Source organism: Ammospiza caudacuta, chromosome 2, assembly GCF_027887145.1.
Source record: "Ammospiza caudacuta isolate bAmmCau1 chromosome 2, bAmmCau1.pri, whole genome shotgun sequence".
Lineage (NCBI taxonomy): Eukaryota > Metazoa > Chordata > Aves > Passeriformes > Passerellidae > Ammospiza > Ammospiza caudacuta.
In genome coordinates, this window is record NC_080594.1 from 118881484 (window position 1) to 118904512 (window position 23029).

The window sequence follows — 23029 nt, forward strand, 5'->3', positions numbered from 1 at the left end:
TCTGCTTCCCTCTGACTTGGGGCAAGAGTTTGGAACATGGGTAATTTGTCACAGTGCAGACACAAGAGGTGAAGTTTTTCAGCAGGTGGAGTGGTCTGGGAAGGAGGATGATGATGATGATGATGATGATGAGGATGATGATGATGTCTGAAAGGACAACAGGCCTCTACTTTCCAGCCAGGTTTTCTCAGCAAAGAATGTTGAAGTATCTGTTGATGTCTGGAGCTGTGCACCTGCCTGTTCACCTGGCAGCTGTTCCAAGCAGGAATGTGGGAGCTGTTGGCCGATTTCAGCCGAGCCTGGGAGTGGGAGAGCAATGCCAAAGGCTCCATCACTGACGAGAGGGGTAAAGGAACTGGGAAGTGCCCCAAAGGGGATGGGTGTGAGATCAGCCCTGGTTATGCGCCAGAGAGCTGCGGGACACAAACCCTGGTGTTCCCTGGATGCCCCTGTGGTTCTCCCTTTGCTGTGAGGGTAAAGGGTGCCCAGAGCAGCTGTGGCTGCCCCTGAATCCCCAGCAGTGCCCAGGGCTGGGATGGATGGAACTCCGAGGCCAGCCTGGATGGAGCTCTGAGGCCAGGTTGGATGGAGCTCCGAGGCCTGGCTGGATGGAGCTCCAGAGTCAGGCTGGATGGAGCTCCGAGGCCGGGCTGGATGGAGCTCCAGAGCCAGGCTGGATGGAGCTCCGAGGCCAGCCTGGATGGAGCTCCGAGGCCAGGTTGGATGGCGCTCCAAGGCTGGGCTGGATGGAGCTCCGAGGCCGGGTTGGATGGAGCTCCGAGGCCGGGCTGGATGGAGCTCCGGGGCCGGGCTGGATGGAGCTCCGGGGCCAGGCTGGATGGAGCTCTGAGCAAACGGGGCGAGCAGAACGTGTCCCTGCCCACGGCCGGGGGGGGGCTGGCACTAACCCATATTTAAGATCCCTTCCAACCCAAACCCGTTCTACCATTCCGTGATTCCTGCGCGGGGAGGGCGCAGCGCCGGGGTAGGCGGGACGCTCCCGAGGCAGCCGCATCCCGGCGGGAGGGACAGCGCGGCGGGAGGGACAGCGCGGGGTATCCATCCCTCCATCCATCCCTCCATCCCTCTATCCATCCACCCCGCGGAGGGGGCGCAGCGGGGGCGGCGCAGGCGGAGCGGGGCCGCCCCCGCGGAAGGAGCGCGCCGCCCCCGCCGCCCCGCGCCGCCCGCAGAGGGCGCTGCTGCCGCCGCCGCCAACTCCGCGCTCCGCTCCGCGCTCCGCTCCGCGCCCGCCGGGCCAGCGCAGCCCCGCTCGGAGCCCCGCACGGCCCCGCACGGCCCCGCTCCGGCCGAGCCCCGCGGCCCCCGGGGGTGGGCGAGCGGGCGTGGGGAATGGAGACGCCCGACAGCATCCTCGGGGCCGTGTGACAGCCAGCGGCGCTCGCACAGCCGGAGCGCACGGAGCCGGAGCCCCGCAGCGCCGGGCAGAGCCGCCCTGCCCCGTCCCGTCCCGCGGGGAGCCGGCATGGAGTGACAGCAGCCGCCAGGTAAGCGGGGCTGCCCTGCCCGAGGGGACGCGGCTGCTGCGCGGGGGATGCTCGGGGTAAGCGGGGTTGCCGCCTGTGCCCTCGCGTTTCTCCATCTCCATCCCCTGCCCCAAAAATCGCCTTTCCCCGATCACCCCGAGCCCCCCGAGCCCCTCGAGCGGGCACGGCGGCCGTGCCGGGGGATGCGCGGCGCGTTCCTTATGTAACCCGGGGGCGAGCGGCCGCTGCCCGCCGGGCCGGGGGCGAGGTGGCGGCGGCAGAACCGCGGCCGAGGGGGCTCGGCGGGGCGGCCCCGATGTCCCCCCGCTTCCCGCTGCCGTCGCTCCCGAGAGGGAGCCCCATCCCTACGCCCTCGGGCAAAAGCGCCGACGGGGCCGGGGCTGCGCCGCCTCCCCCGGCTCCGGGGATCGGTACCGGGAACCGCGTCCCGCCCGGCGGTGCCCGAGCCGGGGAGAACTTCAGAGCGGGGAAGGGGAGAAAAGCAGAGGGACAATGCTGTTTATGCAGGGGGACGATGCTGTTTGAGCAGGGGGACGATGCTGTTTTTGCCGCTCCCGTCTCACTTCTCCGCCGGGAGCGGGGCGAGGAAGAGCGGAGCCGGGGCCGGGCGGAGAGCGGAGCCCGAGCCGGGATGAGCGGCGGGCACGGAGGGCACAGCCTCCCCCGGGCACACGGGGGTGCTCACGGAGGGGTGCCCGTCTCGTCTTGTTGGGAGGGAGAGCGAGCTCGGTATCACCATGGCGACCTGAGGGAGGAAAGAGATAAATAAATAAATAAGTAAAGGGAGAACTGCCCCCTTCTTCCATTCCCCCCTTCTTGCACTGCCCCCGGCCCTCGCCGTCCCTTCCCGGCCGGGTGCGGTGCCAAAGGTGGGGACAAAGATACCACGGACAAAAGTTTCCTCTCGCGGTGAAAGCGGGTTCGAAGGGCCGGGGGAGCGCGGTGGGGAAGGCACCGAAGGTTCGGGGAGCCGGGGGCTCCCGCATCGCCGTGCCCGGAGCATCTTCTCCGGGAATGTGCCTCGGGGCTTGCTCCTCTCGACTGCTTGGGATGCTTAGGGTGCCTCCCTTTCCCCCGGTGCTCCTCGACCTCTCCGACATCCCCGGGGCTCTGCCTGGGGCCGCTCCAGCACCGCGGACAGCGGCCGGGCAGCGCGGGATGCGCGGGGGATGCGCGGCTCGGGGGCTTTGGAACGGGAATCCCGCGCTGGGAAAAGCGGGAGGAGCCCCCACCGCTGCTAAAATCCCCCCCGAGCCGCTCCCTGCTGGCGCCAGGAGCCAGGGGAGGACTCAGGCAGGGCCACCAAACTTTCCTGAGCGGAGCGAATGCAGGAGCTGGGAGCAAAGAGGTTAAAAAATGACAGATTTCCCAGCAGCTCGCTCGGGGTTGGATTTTAGGGCTGTTTTGCAGCGGTTCTCTGTAAGATGTTACAGGTAACTGCATCCCCCAGCAGGACACACACAACACCCGTGAAGGGAGGGAGGGAACTGTGAGAAATGCCCTGCAGAAATTGAGAAATGCCCAACCTCGGCTGCTCTGCCTGCATTTGGGAAACTCGTGGAGAAAAGCACTTGGAGGGAATTCCCAAGCTCAGGGAGCTGTCCCACTGCTGAGGGGCACAGGTGGAGTTTGTGCCGGTCACCTGTGGCCAGCTCATTGCAAAAACCCCTCCTGACAGAGCCCTCCTCTCCTCAGACAGCTGGGGAGCAGTTTAATAAACAGAAAAAGGGAAAGTGTTGGGTTGGTGATAATGCAGCACCAGGCAGATGCATTTCTTGCTCTGGTGGGTTGTAAATCACTGGCTCAGCTCACCTGTACCTATCTCATTCTAGCAGCTACACATGCAGTCATTACCTCAGACCAGGAAAAAATTAGTCTAGGAAAGCAAACAACATAATTAATACTATTCACAGGGGGAGATAGAGATGGATTAGTCACTTTTGGGCTGTTCGCTGTGTCAGGATGTTCGTTTTTCATTAAGCAAAGGAAATTTATTTGATCTTGCCTCGGTGCTGATAGGCAGTAAACTATAGGTACATGGAGAGTTATTGGTTTGGATTCCAGATCCCTGGCCTCTCTGGGTTGTGCTTTAACTATCAGCAATCTATCAAATCACACCAGGACTGGTTTCCTGCTCTGCCTGCCTTCCTTCTTGCTTATAAATTCTCTGTTTCAAAGAATTCTGGAAGAGAAAAACACGTAGGTGAGTCCTAGCAGAGTGTGAGAGTTCATTGGGGTTTTTATTTATTCCTGCAATGCCCAGGGTGGGGCTATACTGGAAGGTGTCCCTGATGATCCTTAAGGTCCCTTTGAACCCAAACCATCCTGTGATTCCCCACAGGGACTCCTTGCTGAGAATAACAAATCCTTTTTTCTTGTAAATCCACATTTTGCCCTAACTCAGCTTCTGGAGTGAACTAATGAGTTAAGCCTTTATGGAAATGGAGAGCTGGATGTTTTAATGCTGATCCTCCCATTTCCAAGCCTGTCTCCCAGGGAATATGGGAATAAAGGGCCGAGCTGTGGGCACAAGCTGGGGAACTCATTACTTTCCTGTGGGGAAACGAGGAGTAACAGGAGCCAACTCTTGTTGAGGGCAGCTCCCAAAGCCTTTGCAATACTTGAGGTTATTGATTTCCTTACATAAGGCTGGGCTCCTGCAGCGTCACAACAATGCCACCAGATCGTTACCAAATGACTTCGCCTCATAAGCAAATGAGGAAAGGATTAATCATAGCAACACCAGCCCAAGAGCCCCACAACCACAGCCTCAGTTAGAGAAAGGCTCAGCTCCTCGTGGGATTCCTGCCCGTGCATTTGCACCACGTTCACTTTGAGCTCACCAAGATACACAATTTCACTGCAGAAAAGACTTGGTTTTTTTCACAAGCATGTGTTTGGAGCCTTGCTTTGTAGTCATTTTGTTGAAACCTGGCACTTTTGGAAGGAAAATAAGATCTCTCCTTCAAACTATGTCAGAGGAACAGAATGTCATTTACATTTACATAAAATCCCCATCACAAGGGATATATTCACATATTTAACAATAGGTTAGGTATAAGCTTTATGTTCTTTCTTTCACCTCTCAGGAACTCTGGACACTGTTGTGTCCAGAGTGTAGGATTACTGTGTTTGTCATGACCTTCTCATGGTATTTTTACATATAAAAACAGTTTTATTCAGGACTTGTCTATATCCTTCTATAAAAGCAAGAAGTAAAATAATTCATATTACCGCTCTCCCAAATAAATTAATTTATGTTATTGCTTGATGCATTGCAAAGATCCCATTTCTATTGCATAATTTCTTTGATTTTCATTGCTGTTAAAAGCTTTTCACCTTGTTCAGTGCTTCCATCACCTTCTTGCTCCAGGATGTTACTTTTTATATGGGACAATGAAGCCCTGGCAGATTTTAAAAAGAGATAAGGTTTAGGTTAATGTGTTACATTTATGTGGATGTACAGTTTTTACTGGTAGAGGCACTTTGATGCTAGAAAACAAGATTCTCAATATATTAAGGGGATATTTTATATACATATATATATATATATAAATATAAGGATATTATATATATAATAATATATCATTATATATATTATATTATATATATAGTTATATATATATAAATATTAATATATTGATTGTGCAAAATGTGATGTTTCTGAACAAACCCCACATTTACCAGGCAGCAAACCCAAAGGAAAAGTTTTAATCTCATTCCCACTTGACTTTCTGGAAGATTTTTTTTTGGCTTTCAGTTGCTTGGTTTTTGGAGGTTTTCTCCTGATGCTTTGCTAGAATGCTGCTGATGTTGAAAATACAATTTTTATGTTTTATTAATAGCTGGAATAGAAGTATTGAACAATCGGAGGTTGTTGAATCCAGGTTTTTCCACAGAGCGCTGCAATTTTTAATGATGCCCAAGGACTCCTGACAGAGCCTCATGATTGAGTTGTGGAGTCCCTGCCAAAAGGACATCCCAAACCAGCCCACCCCAACCCCACACTCTGCAGGGCACCAATGGGACCAGCAGGTTCTGGAGGAGGAAAAACCTCTGGGATCAAAATCCTTGTGAAGGGACTGGTTCTTTTCTCTCCTTAGCATGGCAGGTATGGATCCTGCCCATGAGGAGGCCCAGAGCACCTTTAACTCCTCCTTGAACCCATCAGCTCCTCCTCATTTCACTCCTCACAGGATGTCCCCCAGGGCCAGGGGAGTTTGGCAGCTGGGCAAACACACCTTGCTTCCATTTGGAAAGCTCATTAAAGCGCATTTTCTGCACTCTATTCACGAGCTACTGCATATGGCCAGCAGAACATCCTGTCCTCAGACACAGGACAAAAAATAACAAAGCGGGGAATTTTCAAGTTCTTCAAAACCAGGCAATTTCTACCCTCAGAGTCACACAATGCCCAGTGAAATTGAAGAATTATACAGTCAAAGAATGGTTTGGATTGGAAAAGAACTTAAAAATCATCTTGTTCCAGCTTTAGGGAACCTTCCCTACGGTCCCATCCAGGCTGGCCTTGAACACATTGAAAATCTTCATGAGTGCAAGGGCTCTCCACAGCCCTTGAATGAAGAAACCCAAATTTATGCCAGAGGATGCACAAGAAGCTTTAACATAAGTGCCAAGGGCTGGTCAGAGAAGTCTTTTTCTAGAGTATTACTCAAGAGAGCTTTGAATTAAAAAATAGCCACAAGGCAAAGCCCATTCTGCTGCTATTTTCCAGTTACAACCTCAGGTTAGACATTAATGGTAGCTGCAAGTCTGTATTACAGTATCCACCAGTCTTCAGCTGGAAATAATCTACTCCCAAGAAGTATTTACTGTCTTGTCTCACTCTGGTGGGAAAATAACAGAGTCCATCCAAGGGCAGAGCCTGCCTTGCAGCCAGAAAAACCCTGAACATTTGCACACACAGCTTGCAATGCACACGAGTAAATTATGATTCCACAGAGATTTAAGGGTTTTTTTAAACCATCTGCATTAATAACTCTGTGTGTGAGTGCAGACAGTGAAGGCTCAAATACTGAAACCAGGGAGCTTCTTATGAATCCTGACTGCCCCTCCCCACCCTTTCTGGCCATGCCCACAGTGAGGGAGCTCAGCTCAGACTCTGACACTTCTGTGGACATCCACACCTCAGGAAAACCTCCCAGCCCCAGAAAGCCTCTGACTCATCCTAAAACTGAGGAACAGGGTGCCCAGAGCAGCTGTGGAGCCCCTGAATCCCTGGCAGTGTCCAAGGCCAGGCTGGACATTGGGGCTTGGAGCAGACTGGCACAGTGGAAGGTGTCCCTGCCATGGCAGGGGATGATTTTTAGGTCCCATCCAACCCAAATCATTCTGGTGATGCCTTGTGCAGGCTGACCTAGAGCAGAGCTGGGCAGAGCTAAAGAATAAAGCAGGGATTTATTCACAGCATCTCCTCCATGGATGCACCTTGGGCAGCACCAGAGCCCAGCCAGGGCTGCACCCAGGATGAACCAAAATGGCCCCAAAATGCACGGCCGGGCACGGGCTCTGTCCCTGGGATCAGTTCTGCTCCATTTGCACCTTGCAGTTCATTGTCCCATCCCAGCTTTAGCCCTGCAGTCCCACCCTGCTTGTTTTTCTCTCTCCAGCCCACGGGGTTTGTGCTCCTGGGCTGAGATTTGGCTCATTTGTCCTTGGTGCCCAGCTGGAGCAGGAATTGTTTTGTCTCCCTGCTCTGTGCACAGAGCTCAGCATCCCTGAATGTGAACCCAGCCCCACACACTAAAGCAGCACAGAATGTGAAAAATAGAAAAGCTCAAAGCTGAGGCATCACTGGGATTTTATGACTGTGGGGTACAAATTTTATGAGTTTGTAAATGTGAACTTTTCCATTTGGCTTTGAGGTCTGGTACTCATGTGCCCCATGGCTAAAGGAGGTTAGAGAGTTTGAGTGGGGAGAGTTTCTTCAACAAACCCTTGGATACAGTTCCACAACCCATCACAGAAACTGCCTCAATCTTGACTTAATTTCATTTAATTTAATTTCATATCCTTTTACTTGTGTTGGGTCTTTAAATCCAGCTGTGCCTTCAGGAAGAGCAGCCCCAGGTCTGGTTGCCACTGCCACAGCAGTGATGGCATTTCAGAGACAAACACTTGAGATCAAACTAAGTGTCTCATTTAGTTTTGCAGCTGGTCTGGATTACCCCACCTTGCTCTCCTCTCTAGAGACTCTTGGAGGCTGATCTGAGGGAGCCAACGTGCATAGGACTTTTTTTTGGGACTCTCTGGAGCAGAATACTGGGGCTTGTTTTCTGATAATAGCAAAGTGCTGGCATTTGTGTTGATTTCTCAAAAAAACCCAAAAAACAAACAAAAACATCTCCAAAAAAACCCAAATAACCAACAAAAAAAAAAAAAAAAACAAAAAAAACCAAAAAAAAACCCCAAAAATCCCCCAAAACAACCTCCAAAACACTTCTGGACAAGAAAACAATGATGTGCAGAATGAGAGGGTGAAACAGGAGGCTGAGGGGAGGAATGGCATGATGACAGCCTGCACGAGAGCATCGTTAATTCAATGCTCTAATCAACTGTTCTGCAGTGCTTTATCACAACCATCCTTGCTTCAGCCTCTCCAGCTCAGAGCACTTTTGCAGCATTGCAGGAAATCCTCTGCTTTTTTGCTTCCCATTTGTAAAAAATAATCTCATTGTGTCTTGTCAATACAGACAACTTTGTCAATGAAAGTAGAGGAGAAATTATCATGTAATTTTGTATTTATCATAATCAAGAGCAGGGGTTCATTAGAACAATGAGCAATTGTCAAATTATTTCTCAGAGCAATTGCTTGAAGAATGAGAGGAGGGTATTTCCTACCTTCCTGCTTTTTCTCCCACCATCTCCTGCAGGCACACAGAGCCTGCAGTTTCTATCAGCCTGCCAGATCAATTTCCCATTCCTGAAAAGAAGCATTTATGTTAAATGATTGTAATTAAGAAGCTCCTTACAGCTCAATAGCTGTCTGGACAGGCAGAGGTAATTCCCCATCGATTTCCATGGGGCCAGGTTTCCACAGGAAGATCTCCAAAAAGCACTGCCTGCTTTGCAAGTGCAGCTTCCCTGGGCTTCTTGGAGTAGCTTGGGATGGAATCTTGGAATCAATAAGGCAGGAAAAGACCTCAAAAATCATTGTGTCCAAACTGTGACTGGTCTGCACCTTGTCCCCAGCCCAGAGCACTCAGTGCCACCTCCAGGGGACACCTGCAGGGATGGGCTCTGCAAAGCTCCCTGGGCAGCCCCTGCCAAGGCCTGAGCTCCCTTTCTGTGGGCAAATTGCTGCTGCTGTCCAACCTGAACTTTCCCTGGCACAGCTTGAAGCCATTTCCCCTTTTTCTGTCCCTGTTTCCTGAGAGAAGTGACCAACATCCCCCTCAGCCTCCCCCTGCTGTCAGGGAAGCAATGAGATCAATGAAAATAGCAGGGCAGCTCCAAAAAGTGATTTCATTCCATCAAAGACCTCAGGGGGCTTCTAGAGATGCCACAGTTTGCTGCCTCAAGTTTCATGGGATGCCTCTCTAGTAATTTAATCAACATCTCCAGGTGCAGGAGGGGTGGGAGATGAATCCCTGTCTCCAGAGCTCCCTCACAGAACGGTGCCCACTGAACTCCCTTGTGCTGTCCTGCAGCACTCCCCTCCTGTCTGGCTTATAAAAACACCAGGTTTATGTAAAGTCAGGCTTATTTTTATCTCACATTGCTCCTGACACCCTCCAGCTGCAGCCTGAGGTGGCTCAGTGGTCCCAGAGGTGGCCTTGGACTCTCAGAGCTGGAACCAACAGCAGGAGCAGGGAGGGCACAGGTGGGCAAGGGAACAGAAGGAGGCACTTTTAATTAATTAAAAACAGAGGCTGCTTAATGAGCTGAGGATTGCCAGCAACTGCAGCAGGCTGTGGATCAGTGAGGAAAGGAAAGGAAATTTCAAGGAATGGAAAGGAAATTTCAAGGAAATAAAGGAGAAGGAAAGGGAAAGGGAAGGAAAGGAAAGGAAAGGAAAGGAAAGGAAAGGAAAGGAAAGGAAAGGAAAGGAAAGGAAAGGAAAGGAAAGGAAAGGAAAGGAAAGGAAAGGAAAGGAAAGGAAAGGAAAGGAAAGGAAAGGAAAGGAGAAAAAGGAAAAGAGCTATGCCAGTTTTGGTGTGTTCTCAGTGTGCTGCTGTCTTTGTCTGGTACAAGTACAGGAGAGCAGAGCTGTTAGATGAGAAATAAACGAAATGTCTCATTTAGTTCTCCACTGAATTGGAGCTGGGGGTTATCAAACCTTCACCCAGCAGCACTTGCAGAGGGGAGGAGGAGCAGGAGGCGGCTGGATCCCAGCCCACCAGTGCCACCAGTGTCCAGCAAACTGGGCACATCCCACCCAGCCCACTCTCTCCAGCATCTCCAAACCCAGGGCTGCTGTGGCTCTGCACAGGAATCCCAGTCCTTCAGGTGCCCCATCATGTTCAATAAACTGGATAGATGTTTGTCTCAGCTGAGTGTCCCACAGGGATGTGAGCAATCCTTGGGAGCTGCTGGGCTCTATCTGTCAGGCATAATTACATTAAAGCAGAAAGTGCATCCCAAGCCTTCCATGATTGCAAACAAAGCAGTGGCAATCCACCTCCCCCAAACACACCAAAGTTCCCACTAAAACCTGCAAGAGAAGCAAGCAGAACATTGTAGTGACCGAGAAAATATTCCATCAATATCTGGAATATTCTAGTGCTGGTGGCTGTAATTATGTGTTGGACATTTACAATGTAATTTTTCTTTTTTTTCTTGATAAAAATTGACTTACTGCAGATGTTTTCCGCACATTTACCACCACTAAACTTTTCCCTAAAACAGGACTTGAAGATTTAAGGGTGACCCTAAACTTCTGCTGCAGTTCCAAATTCTGGGTCTGGCTGAGTTCTTCATTTCTAGCCAGAGGAAGGAAAGCTAGAAATATAAAAATATAATAATAAAATATAAGATGGTTAAAATTTGGAAGGGGTGGGAAGGAGAAGAGCTTGAGAGAGAAGGAAAAATGGCATTAAAAAAAAACAAAAACCCTAGGATTGGATCATAAAGGCTCCCATTCCACAGCTCTGTGATGGTTCCCTGGAATTCAGGTGACCTACAACATCTGGATGTTGCTGATCATTATTTTCTACCCCTTGCAAGTGGCAAATTTGTGGTTTAAGCTACAGCAGTGAATTCACTGACCCAATACTACCAGAGCATTTGCCTTCTGGATACACAGAAAATATTTTTCCTTGAATAATTATTTTTAAAAAACTCTCCAGAAAAGAAGGAGAACCCTCTGTGTATAAACAGCAAATGCCTGGTATTGACACTCTGCATTCCAGCAGGGTTTGCTCTTCCATGGAATAAGACACAAGGACAGCAGATAATTTACCTCCAGAATTTCAAGAGAAATACCACATAAAATCAAAGAAAATAATAATAATAATAATAATAATAATAATAATAATAATAATAATAATAATAATATGTTTGTAAAGAGTAGAACTCATGTTTTGTTTGTTGTTTTGTTTTTAATTCCAGCTGCTTTCAGAAGCCAGGCTGGTGGGTTTGGGCACAACTCAAATATTAGAAGAGAATTTTAAGCAGGAAAATCAGGTAGGGACTTAAAATTACAGCAGAGGAAAAGATTTATGATATTACCATGAGCAGAAATAATAATAACAAAAGAAAGTGGAGGAAGCCTTGCAGGAAATGCTCAGGAATAGTAAAACCCACCAAAGCTGCTACAGAAATAGAATCACAGAAAATATGAGATCTGCTAAATGCATTTTAGTCAAAGAGCATTAAAGTCTCTCCCTTCACTTCAAGGGGTTTCATATCAGACCTTAAATGTAAATTTATTTTAAACAGGCTGGTATGTGGGGGAGAGAGGTCTGACATGCAGCTTCCGTTCCTTCAGGCTGCCATCAGAAATATTTGTACCATCCAGCCTCAGGTTTGCCCCTGTTTGTGCTTTTTGTTGTAAAAGCAGAGCCAGGGAAGGTGACCCACCAGCACATTCCAGAAACCTCTGCAAATACCCCAAATCCTTTCCCACTGTGATGATTTTAGATGGAGTTTCTCCCATTTGGCCACCACACAGGCACACGGTGCTCCCATGGGGGTTTTGCAGCTCCCCAGGATTAACGAGCCCATTTCCAACAGAGGTGGGTGTGCATCCACACAAACATTTACTGCAGGATCCCGACTGTTCCTGCAGCATCTTTAATTAAAACCAACCTGCCTTGGGTCCAAAGCGTGGACTTGGGAGTAAATATGAAAACAGATTTCAAAGCAGCTTATTTTAAAATTAATGGCTCTTGGCACCTGCGTGGAACGTCAGTCAAGAGCGGTCGAGGTGAGCGCAGCTGAAATGGTGAAATAAAAATATTAAGCCATCTGTTATGTTTTACATGTTATTTTTAGAAATGCAGAATAAAGACAGAGTTATTCCTACTTCCCCTTAATGAAGTTTTCCAGAAATAAGTTGTGCACTAACGGGCTCTTGACAATTTATGGCAGTAACCAGTCCATAAAAAGCCCATTAAAAGGCCAAGTGATGTTCAAACCATCAAATGTGTAGGCAGGGCCACCCCATAATTTTCAAGACAAAAACCAGCCCAGGAGCTGGGCTGTGCAATTGGAAAACAGTGGCGACTGGAATGGCAAGAAAAATCTTCATTTTGTTCCTGAAAACAACGCCTCAGGCACCCTCCTTGTGAGCAGGAGAGGGAGAAAAATCCAACTTCACTGTTTGCAAATTACACTGAGGAAAAACTTGAAATTTCCACAACAGTTTCTGGCTTGAGGTGAATTTCTCATTCCAGTGAAATCTGAAGTTGGGTGAGGCTGGACCCAAAGCACACATTCCACATTTCATCACAGTCACAGTCTAAAAACTGCATTTTTATTTTTGTGAGTTGACCTCAGATGAATTGACCATCATTAGTGAAGATGAATCATCAGGAAAAACCACAAGCAAAAAAACCCCAACAAAACAGAACCCCACACACAAAAAAAGAAAAAACCCTAAATTTCTCCAGTTTTAAATGTAATTATCAAAGCCACACTCAATAAATTAGAATTAGCACTTCTGCTCAATCTCACACACCAACGTGGGAGGCAAAAAGGAGGGGATTGGTGTCGTTTGATGCAGCTGGATGAACATGAATTAATGATTAGCAGAGAGGTCAAAATTAGAACTGTTAGAACTAAAAGTTAAAAAAAAGTTTAAAAAGTTTCTCTCCCTAAATAGAAATGTTCATAAAATTTATTGGAAAATCAAGTGCTTCACCTTTATACTGCCTGTGATTCTTTCCCCTGAGCCAATAATCAAGGATTTAATTATGTACAAGGGCATAATCTCGTGTTCTTCCCAACTTCCAGGATTTTGTTGCATGTGGAAAGACTCTTGTCCAGTGTATGTGCATTCATTACTCTAATTAAACACCTCTCAGGGATCTTAAATTAGCTCAGGAAAAAAAAATTACAAATATAAGAATTATTATATAATTTCACAGAATCATGGAAAAATAGATTAGGAGTTCTGGATCCTCCACAGGTGCCAATAATGGAATAATCCCATTCCTCAGCCATTTGTCCCCAAAACATCCCAGTGTATCATCCCAGTTCATCCTTCACGGCTGGAGGTTGCACAGCTGATCCATGTGAAGCTGGATCTTTGTGGAACTCCCAGATTTTATCCCAGGGTGTTTCCCAGCCTGGATTGATGCATGGGCTGCTCTTTGCCAGCTGCAGGACTTGGTTGAACTTATTTTTGTTGAACTTCATGAGGTTCCTGACACCAGTTTTTCATTTTTGGCTGAGTGACATCCCCGTGCATCTGTGGTGGTGTTTGCAGGGGTCTCAGGATGAGGGAAGAGATGAGAATCTTGGCTCCATGTTTCAGAAAGCTGATTTATTATTTTATGATATATATTATGTTAAAAGAAAATTATATACTAAAACTATACTAAAGCAATAGAAGAAAGGATTTCATCAGAAGTCTTGAAAGGAATAGAAAATAGTGGAATGATAATAAAATCTTGTGACTGACCAGAGAGTCCGAGACAGCCGGACTGTGATTGGCCATTAATTAAAAACAACCACATGAGACCAATTAAAACTGCACCTGTTGCATTCCACAGCAGCAGATAATTATTGTTTTTCTTTTCATCTGAGGCTTCTCAGGAGGAAAAAAAATCCTGTCAAAAGGGTTTTTCATAAAATATGTCTGGGACATGCATCCTCTGCTCCTCCCAGTCTGGGGTCAGCTGGAGGCTGAGATTCCTTTGGTGCCCCAAAAGGAACCAAAAGGGGCACCAGGAGCTGTGATGTTTGAATCAGCAAACCCTTCAAAGGCCAAGCCCATTTCCCACTCCTCCTTACAGTCCATCCATCCATCCATCCATCCATCCATCCATCCATCCCATCCATCCATCCATCCATCCATCATCCATCCATCCATCCATCATCCATCCATCCATCATCCATCCATCATCCATCCATCCATCCATCCATCCATCCATCCATTATCCATCCATCCATCATCCATCCATCCATCCATCCATCCATCATCCATCCATCCATCCATCCATCCATCATCCATCCATCATCCATCCATCCATCCATCCATCCATCCATCCCATCCGTCCATCCATCCATCCATCCATCATCCATCCATCCATCCATCATCCATCCATCCATCCATCCATCATCCATCCATCCATCCATCCATCCATCCGTCCATCCATCCATCCATCATCCATCCATCCATCCATCATCCATCCATCCATCCATCCATCATCCATCCCATCCATCCATCCATCTATCCATCCATCCATCCATCCATCCATCCATCCATCCATCCATCCATCCATCATCCATCCATCATCCATCCATCCATCATCCATCCATCCATCCATCATCCATCCATCCATCCATCCATCATCCATCCATCCATCCATCCATCCATCCATTCATCCATCTATCCATCCATCCATCATCCATCTATCCATCTATCATCCATCCATCCATCCATCCATCCATCATCCATCAATCCATCCATCCATCCATCCATCCATCCATCCATCCATCCATCATCCATCCATCCATCATCCATCCATCCATCCATCCATCCATCCATCATCCATCATCCATCCATCCATTCATCCATCCATCCATCATCCATCCATCATCCATCCATCCATCCATCCATCCATCCATCCATCCATCCATCATCCATCATCCATCCAACATCCATCCATCCATCCAACATCCATCCATCCATCCATCCATCCATCCATCATCCATCCATCCATTCATCCATCCATCCAACATCCATCCATCCATCCATCCATCCATCCATCCATCCATCATCCATCATCCATCCATCATCCATCCATCCATTCATCCATCCCTCCATCCATCCATCATCCATCCATCCATCCATCATCCATCCATCCATCCATCATCCATCCATCCATCCATCCATCCATCCATCATCCATCATCCATCCATCATCCATCCATCCATCCATCCATCCATCCATCCATCATCCATCCATCCATCATCCATCCATCATCCATCCATCCATTCATCCATCCATCCATCATCCATCCATCCATCCATCCATCCATCCATCATCCATCCATCCATCATCCATCCATCCATCCATCCATCCATTCATCCATCCATCCATCCATCCATCCATCCATCCATTATCCATCCATCCATCCATCCATCCATCCATCATCCATCCATCATCCATCCATCCATTCATCCATCCATCCATCATCCATCCATCCATCCATCCATCCATCCATCCATCCATCATCCATCCATCCATCATCCATCCATCCATCCATCCAGCCATCCATCCATCCATCCATCCATCATCCATCCATCCATCCATCCATCCATCCATCCATCCATCCATCATCCATCCATCCATCCATCCATCCATCATCCATCCATCCATCCATCCATCCATCATCCATCCATCATCCATCCATCCATTCATCCATCCCTCTATCCATCCATCATCCATCCATCCATCCATTATCCATCCATCCATCCATCATCCATCCATCCATCCATCCATCCATCCATCCATCCATCCATTATCCATCCATCCATCCATCCATCCATCCATCCATCATCCATCCATCCATCCATCATCCATCCATCCATCCATCCATCCATTATCCATCCATCCATCCATCCATCCATCCATCATCCATCCATCATCCATCCATCCATTCATCCATCCATCCATCATCCATCCATCCATCCATCCATCCATCCATCCATCATCCATCCATCCATCATCCATCCATCCATCCATCCAGCCATCCATCCATCCATCCATCCATCATCCATCCATCCATCCATCCATCCATCCATCCATCATCCATCCATCCATCCATCCATCCATCATCCATCCATCCATCCATCCATCCATCATCCATCCATCCATCCATCCATCCATCCATCCATCATCCATCCATCATCCATCCATCCATTCATCCATCCCTCTATCCATCCATCATCCATCCATCCATCCATTATCCATCCATCCATCCATCATCCATCCATCCATCCATCCATCCATCCATCCATCCATCCATCCATCCATTATCCATCCATCCATCCATCCATCCATCCATCCATCCATCCATCCATCCATCATCCATCCATCCATCCATCATCCATCCATTCATCCATCCATCCGCTCTATTTGTCCTTTTTTGGCCAGCAAAAATGTAGGATAATGCTGAAAATCTTGCTAAAAACCGGATGCTCTGCCCTCACTCACAGATCCAGACATTTTGGGGTAAAAATCTGTCAGATTGGCCAGCCATGGATAAATTTGTTGCCTGGAAAAGTTGTGGGGTCCCCATCCCTGGAGGTGTCCAAAGCCAGGCTGGATTTTTCTTGGAGCATCCTGGGACAGTGGAAGTGTCCCTGCCCATGGCAGGGGTGGGACTGGATGAGCTTTAAGGTCCCATCCATCCCAGAATATTCCATTATTCTGCATTCTGCAGTTCTAAATCCAAGCTGGCTGTTCCTGACCATGTTCTTGTATTTCATCTTTCTGGAAAATAGATTTTTTTGAGAATATATTCACCAGTTTTCCCAAGGAGTTAAGGAAAGTTAATCAGCCTCTTGTTCCCTAAATTCACCTTCTTATTTTCCTTAAAAGGACAATAAATCATTTCCCTGTTACAGCCATAGGGGAATTGTTTATGTAGTTTGGTTTTATATGTTCGTTATTTTAATTTTCAGATTTCATAATTCCTTCCACTTGGAACATCCTTCGGTCTCTTGGTGCTAACTTGGCTGATTCTCGGGGTATAACTTGATTTTCTGAGCGAACAGTCCATCATTGGATGATTTCTTGGCAATCTTTTTCAGATTTGTGTCACATTTCTGGAAGGTTTATATTTATATTTCTTTTCTAAAGCCTTCTCATGCAGAGAGTGGGTGCCCAGCATCCCAGCCCAGGAATGGGTTTGGAATTTTCCTTTGTGAAGTCTTATATTTATGAAATCCCTGCCCTCACTAAATATTTTAATTCTATCCTCTCCAGGTGCACCTGCACTGGAATAGGAGTAATTTGAGAAAATGTCAAGTAATTTGCAACAAAATATTTCAATACTTTCAATTAAAAAAATAAAATATTTATGTATTTTAATATTAAAATATTTAATTATATAGTCAATAAAATATTTTATTTACTCAATATTTTAATATTGTCAATACAAATAAAATAAAATAAAATAAAATAAAATAAAATAAAATACAATATTTATATATTTGAATATTAAGATAGTCAATAAAATATTTTCAACTTTCAATTGACAAATAGTTGAATATTGTCAAAAAATAAAACAATATAAAATAAAATAAAATATTAATATTTTTATATTTTAATAAAAATATTTAATAATGTACTCAATAAAATATTTTAATCGTTCAATTGCCAGATATTTTAATATTGTCAATCAAAACAAAATAAAAATTAATATATTTTAATATAAACATATTTATTAATATAGTCAATAAAATATTTAATCATTCAGTTGGCAAATAGTTTAATATTGTCACTAAAAATAAAATAAATAAAATAATTATGTATTTTAATAGTATAGTCAATAAAATATTTTATTCACTTAATTGGCAAATACTTTGTATATTGTCAATAAAAATGAAATGAAATATTAATATATTTTAATAATATAGTCAATAACATATTTTAAGCACTCAATTGGCAAATATTTTAATATTGTCGAGAAAAATAAAATGAAATATGAATATATTTTAATATCAAATATTTTAGTGATATTGTCAATAAAATATTTAATCACGCACTTGGCAAATATTTTAATATTGTCAATAAAAAATTAAAATATTAATATATTTTAATATTAAAATATTTTAATAATATAGTCAATAAACTATTTTAATCACTCAATTGGCAAATATGTTAATATTTTCAATAAATTAGAATAAAAATTAATATATTTTAATATAAAAATATTTTAATAAAATAGTCAATAAAATATTTTAGTAATTCAATTGGCAAATATTTTAATATTGTTAATAAAAATAAAATATTGATATATTTTAATATATAAATATTTTAATAATTTAGTTAATAAAGTGCTTTAATCACTCTATTGGCAAATATTTTAATATTGTAAATAAAAATAGAATTAAATAGTGATATATTTTAATATAAAAATATCTAAATAATGTAGTCAATAAAATATTTCAATCACTCAATTGGCAAATATTTTAATATTTCCAAGAAAAAAAATTAATATATTTGAATATAAAAATATTTTGATAATATAGTCAATAAAATATTTTAATCATTCAATTGGCAAATATTTGTTGTGTGAGCAGCTCTGCACTGCCAGAGCCCACAGAGAACACACAATTCTCCAGGAATTTTGCTGTAGTTACTTCTGAGCCCTCCTTGTTTGCTTCTGCTATTTCCAAGTGGATATTTTTGATATTTCTGATCTCAGCCAAACATAAAAGGTGGCGGCTGCTTTTGAAGTGACAGAGAGTTTCCCAACTCATTTCAGTGGGAATAAATTGAAACCCTTAATTACATTTTGTCATCTCCATCAATCTTTGTGGAAGGACTTCCAGCGCACTGGTATTTTCCTCATAGGCATATCCTTGTGGGATAATAATTGAAAATGTGAATTAACTGCATTAACTATCACATAATCAGGTTTTTTGTTTTTTTTCCTAACACAGTCAAATTTCTGAGTGCCTTACTCTGCTGCAGCAGTGACTTGAATTAAACAGCTGCCATTTTGCCATAAAAGGCAGAGCAAGTGGATTACAAGGAGTTCTGAAACAAATAAATCCTTGCTCCACTCTGCTTTTTGTACAAACTGTTTTCTGCACTTTCTCTCTCAGCTTCATGACTAGAGACATCTCTAGACTGTGCCCAAAGGCATCAGAGCTGTTTCAGGTGCTGAAATAAACTAAATATTCATTATTTACTCCCCCTCAGGTGGCTGATCTTTGCCTCACCTTCTTTTCCCTCTGCTTCTTATATCTGCAGCAAAATAAAAAGAAAAAAAAAAAAAAAGAAAATTTTAAAAAAATCTTTTTTTCTTCCCATTCAAACTGAACAAAGCCTTTTATCCCCACTGTGCCTCTGAAAATGTGCCATAGTCACCTTCCACACTGGGATGGATTTCCCACACCTCTCCTGAAGGTGTTCTTCCCTTTTCCTCAAGAAATATTAATGACAAACCTCAGGCTTATAAAAGCATGTTAACAAATGGGTGAATTATCCTGTTTTGAGGTGCAGGCAAATTTTAATTTGCTCAGATTAGAAGGGAGCAATTTCCATTCTTTAGCACAAATTTTTACCTGTTCTGGGACGGTTGTTGTTTCCCCAATGGATAAATATTCTGTCTCCTACTGGAATGATAAATTTTGACCTCAAAATACGAGGACAAAATATTTTGTCCTCAAAATATGAGGCTGAGGGGCTGAGAAGTGCTGATAGCCCTTCAGAACACAAACCACAGGCAGGCAGAAAATGCCATTTTCTAAACAGAAAAAAAAAAAGCAATTAACCTTAATTAACCTGTGCCCCTCCTACAGGCAAGGGGCCAAGATGAAAGAACAGAGTCCTTACTAAAAAATAAACACAAGGGGAGTTTATTTTAGGGAAGAAACCTGTGGCATCAGGACAGGGACCTGGAGGGTGACCCCACAGGGCTCTGTTTATCCTCCCTCAGATCCATCAAAGCCTCAGAGCCCTCAGTGGACTCGCATCCTCTGCAAAACCAAACCATGGTTCTCTGCTAATTTCCAGCATTTTGAGCTCTTGAGTAGCATCTCAAAAAAGGAGCTTTTCTCCTGCCTCTAGCAACTCCCACAGAAAGAGGAACATTTGGAGCTTAGCACGGCTCCAGGAGATGCAGCACACGGCATCTCCCAGCTCCACAGCCCTGACAGGGCCAGCAAAAGAAGATCTGATGGAAAGAGATGCAAGAATTCCATGGCCAGCTCCTGTAAATATTCCCTGTTTGCACCAAAGAAAAATCTCATGTTTAGTACCCAGTTATCCACGTTTTTATCAGGTCACTGGATGAAATCCTTGGGCTGCAGCAGCTCATTGCACACACCCAGAGATGCACATTTTGCCTGGCACAGTCATCCCCTAATCTGAATAACCCAAATTAAAGCACTTTGTCCTTTTAGCTGTCACAAACCGAGGCTGTTCACCTTTCTGGATGGATTCAGGGCTCCATCCCACTGTCACTCTCCTCATGGAGCAGCTCCTGCCTCTCCAAGCTGCTGCAGCATTACATAACCAGCCCTGAGCAAAAGCTGGAGCAAAACCCAGCTCAAGAGCCCAGCTCAGCCCTGCCACGTCCAGGTGTCCCCTGGGAGAAAGGCACAAATTCAGGGCTGACAAATTCCCCGTGGAACTGCAGGGCTGGGATGGAGAGAGGAGGGAATGATGTGCAAAGAGCAGAGCCCAAGGGAATGCAGCACCTTTGTAATCCTGCTCATATTCCAGGGTTTCAGGCTCTCCTTCAGCAAGGGTGTGAATTTCTTCCAAGGTACCTGAACAGGGATGAATAGAATTGTGTAGCAATATTTATTATTTATTAAAATCCCACTATTCAACATGCACACAAGGCCTTCAGTGCTGGGCATACAGAGCATGGAACAAATGCAGCGCAAAAACTTCATTTTTACCCAAACGTCAGTGTGGTGCTGTTGCCTGGAGAATTATTCCTATCAAGAGCCAGGATGGATTTTCCACATCCCTCCTGAAGGTGCTCCCTTTTCCTCAAGAAATATTAATGATAAAGTTCAGGCTTATAAAAGTATGTTAACAAATGGGTGAATTATCCTGTTTTGAGGAGTGGGTAAATTTTAACTTGCTCAGATTAGAAGGGAGTAAATTCCATTCTTTAGCACGAATTTTTACCTGTTCTGGAATGATTGTTGTTTCCTCACTGGATATATATTTTGTCTCCTACTGGAATGATACATTTTGTCCTCAAAATATTCCACAACCAGGGACCAGCAGTAACAATGCTGTGCAATTTTCAGAGCCCAAGTTAGCAGTTCTCTACAAGAAAATGTCCCCCAGGATTAATTCACCCCAGGATTCAGTGTCTGCCTTGAAACAAAGCAGCAGAATTCATTTGGAATTAATGTTCACTAAGGCACTGCCTCAGCAGCTCCCAAAAGCTACAAAATACAAGTTACAGGATGAAATTTTGAATATAACATGTTGCGTTTAAGTTAAATTTAAGAGCATCATAACGTACATAACGAAGAGCATGAACATTTTAACACTCTGAAGATCAAGCAGTAGATCATAGAGTGATAGAATCACAGAATCCCAGAATGCTTGGGTTGAGAGGGACCTTAAAGCTCACCCAGTGCCAGCCCTGCCATGGCAGGGACACCTCCCACTGTCCCCAGTGTCCAGCCTGGCCTTGGGCACTGCCAGGGATCCAGGGATGGAATTCCATCCCAGCCCTGCCCACCCTGCCAGGGAACAATTCCTCATTGCCAGTATCTGATCTGAACCTACTCATTCGGTTTGAAGCCATTCCCTGTGTCCTGTCATCCATGAAAAGTAACTCTCCATCTTTCTCTCTCTGTTTCCCTTCATCATCTTCAGATGATTGCAAAGCTTTTGCCACAGAACCAGTGGCAGCACAGAGGAAGAGGAGGGAGGAATTTGGGCATCTTCATCTTTGAGACACTTTGATGTGGCGCTTGGGGACGTGGGTTTGTGGTGGCCTTGGCACTGGTGGGGAATGTTGGGCTGGGTGACCTTGAGCATCTTTTCCAACCCAAATGGGTCTGAGTTTCCAGGTGTGTGCAAACACCAGGGACTTTGGGAAGGGCCTGAAATCAAAGCCATGCTTAGAATTATTCATGGAAGGGTTCTAAGTGGGATGAAGTCAATCCATTGAATGTTGCAGACATCTTTTTATGAAAAATCCTTTTCTTGGGATTTTTCCTCCTGAGAAGCTGAGAGGCCTCAGGAACAAAATGTAAACATTGATTATCTGCTGCTGTGGAATGCAACAGGTGCATCTGGGATTGGTCTCATGTTGGTTGTTTCTAATTAATGGCCAATCACATTCAGCTGGCTCGGACAGAGAGCCAAGACACAAACCTTTGTTTTTCATTCCTTTCTATTCTTAGCTTAGCTAGCCTTCTAATGAAACCTTTCCTTCTATTCTTTTAGTATAGTGTTAATATAATATATATAATAAAATAATAAATCAGCCTTCTGAAACATGGAGTCAGATCCTCATCTCTTCCCTCAACCTGAGATCCCTGTGAACACTGTCACACATTGACCAAATCTGATTATTCCCAGAATTTCCAGAATGACAAGGTTGGAAGAGGCCTTCAAGATCATGGAGTCCAACCCATCCCCAACACCTCAGTTTTATTCCCCTTCATTTCCTGTATTTTTGCATCAGCCCAGCCACCAGCTAAGATGATCAGGATAAGCAGCTCCTGGTGCAATCCTGGCACAGAAAGTTTGTCCTGTGCTTTCCCAGATGTGTTTTGCACAGGGAAGGATCCAACACAAGTGCCAGGTAGTGACAGGAGAGGAGAGGAGCAAGGTGATAACACACTGGGGGTTGAAAATAGATCACTGACCTAAAAGGATCAGAAAATCAAATATCTTGTGAGCAATTGGAAGAATCCCACAGATCCCAGGAGCTGTCAGTTGTAGGGATTTGGGGGAATTTTGTGGGAAACCGCAGCAGCTGGGGAAAGCTGTCCACCAGAGAAAGGGTACACTCGGGGGAATCCATATCAAGTATTAAAAGATAAGAGATTAACTGAGATAAGTAAAGAATTTCACACTGACCCCACAGGAACAAAACACACAGTGCCATAACATTAAAGACAATTTCTGAAGGAAATAGAGGTTAACACTGGAAGCCAAGAAACAAAAAGAAGTT

The 23029-nt window shown here is 45.1% G+C and overlaps 1 protein-coding gene across 1 annotated transcript in view; it reads left to right on the forward strand.

The window, feature by feature from the left end:
• The first annotated feature begins 1355 nt into the window (after positions 1-1355).
• Positions 1356-23029, forward strand: part of KCNJ6 (potassium inwardly rectifying channel subfamily J member 6) — a 172873-nt gene continuing 151199 nt past the window's right edge. Inside the window, exon 1 of the mRNA XM_058825130.1 lies at positions 1356-1508. The gene's annotated coding sequence lies outside the window, so the exon portion shown is untranslated. The remainder of the gene's footprint in view (positions 1509-23029) is intronic.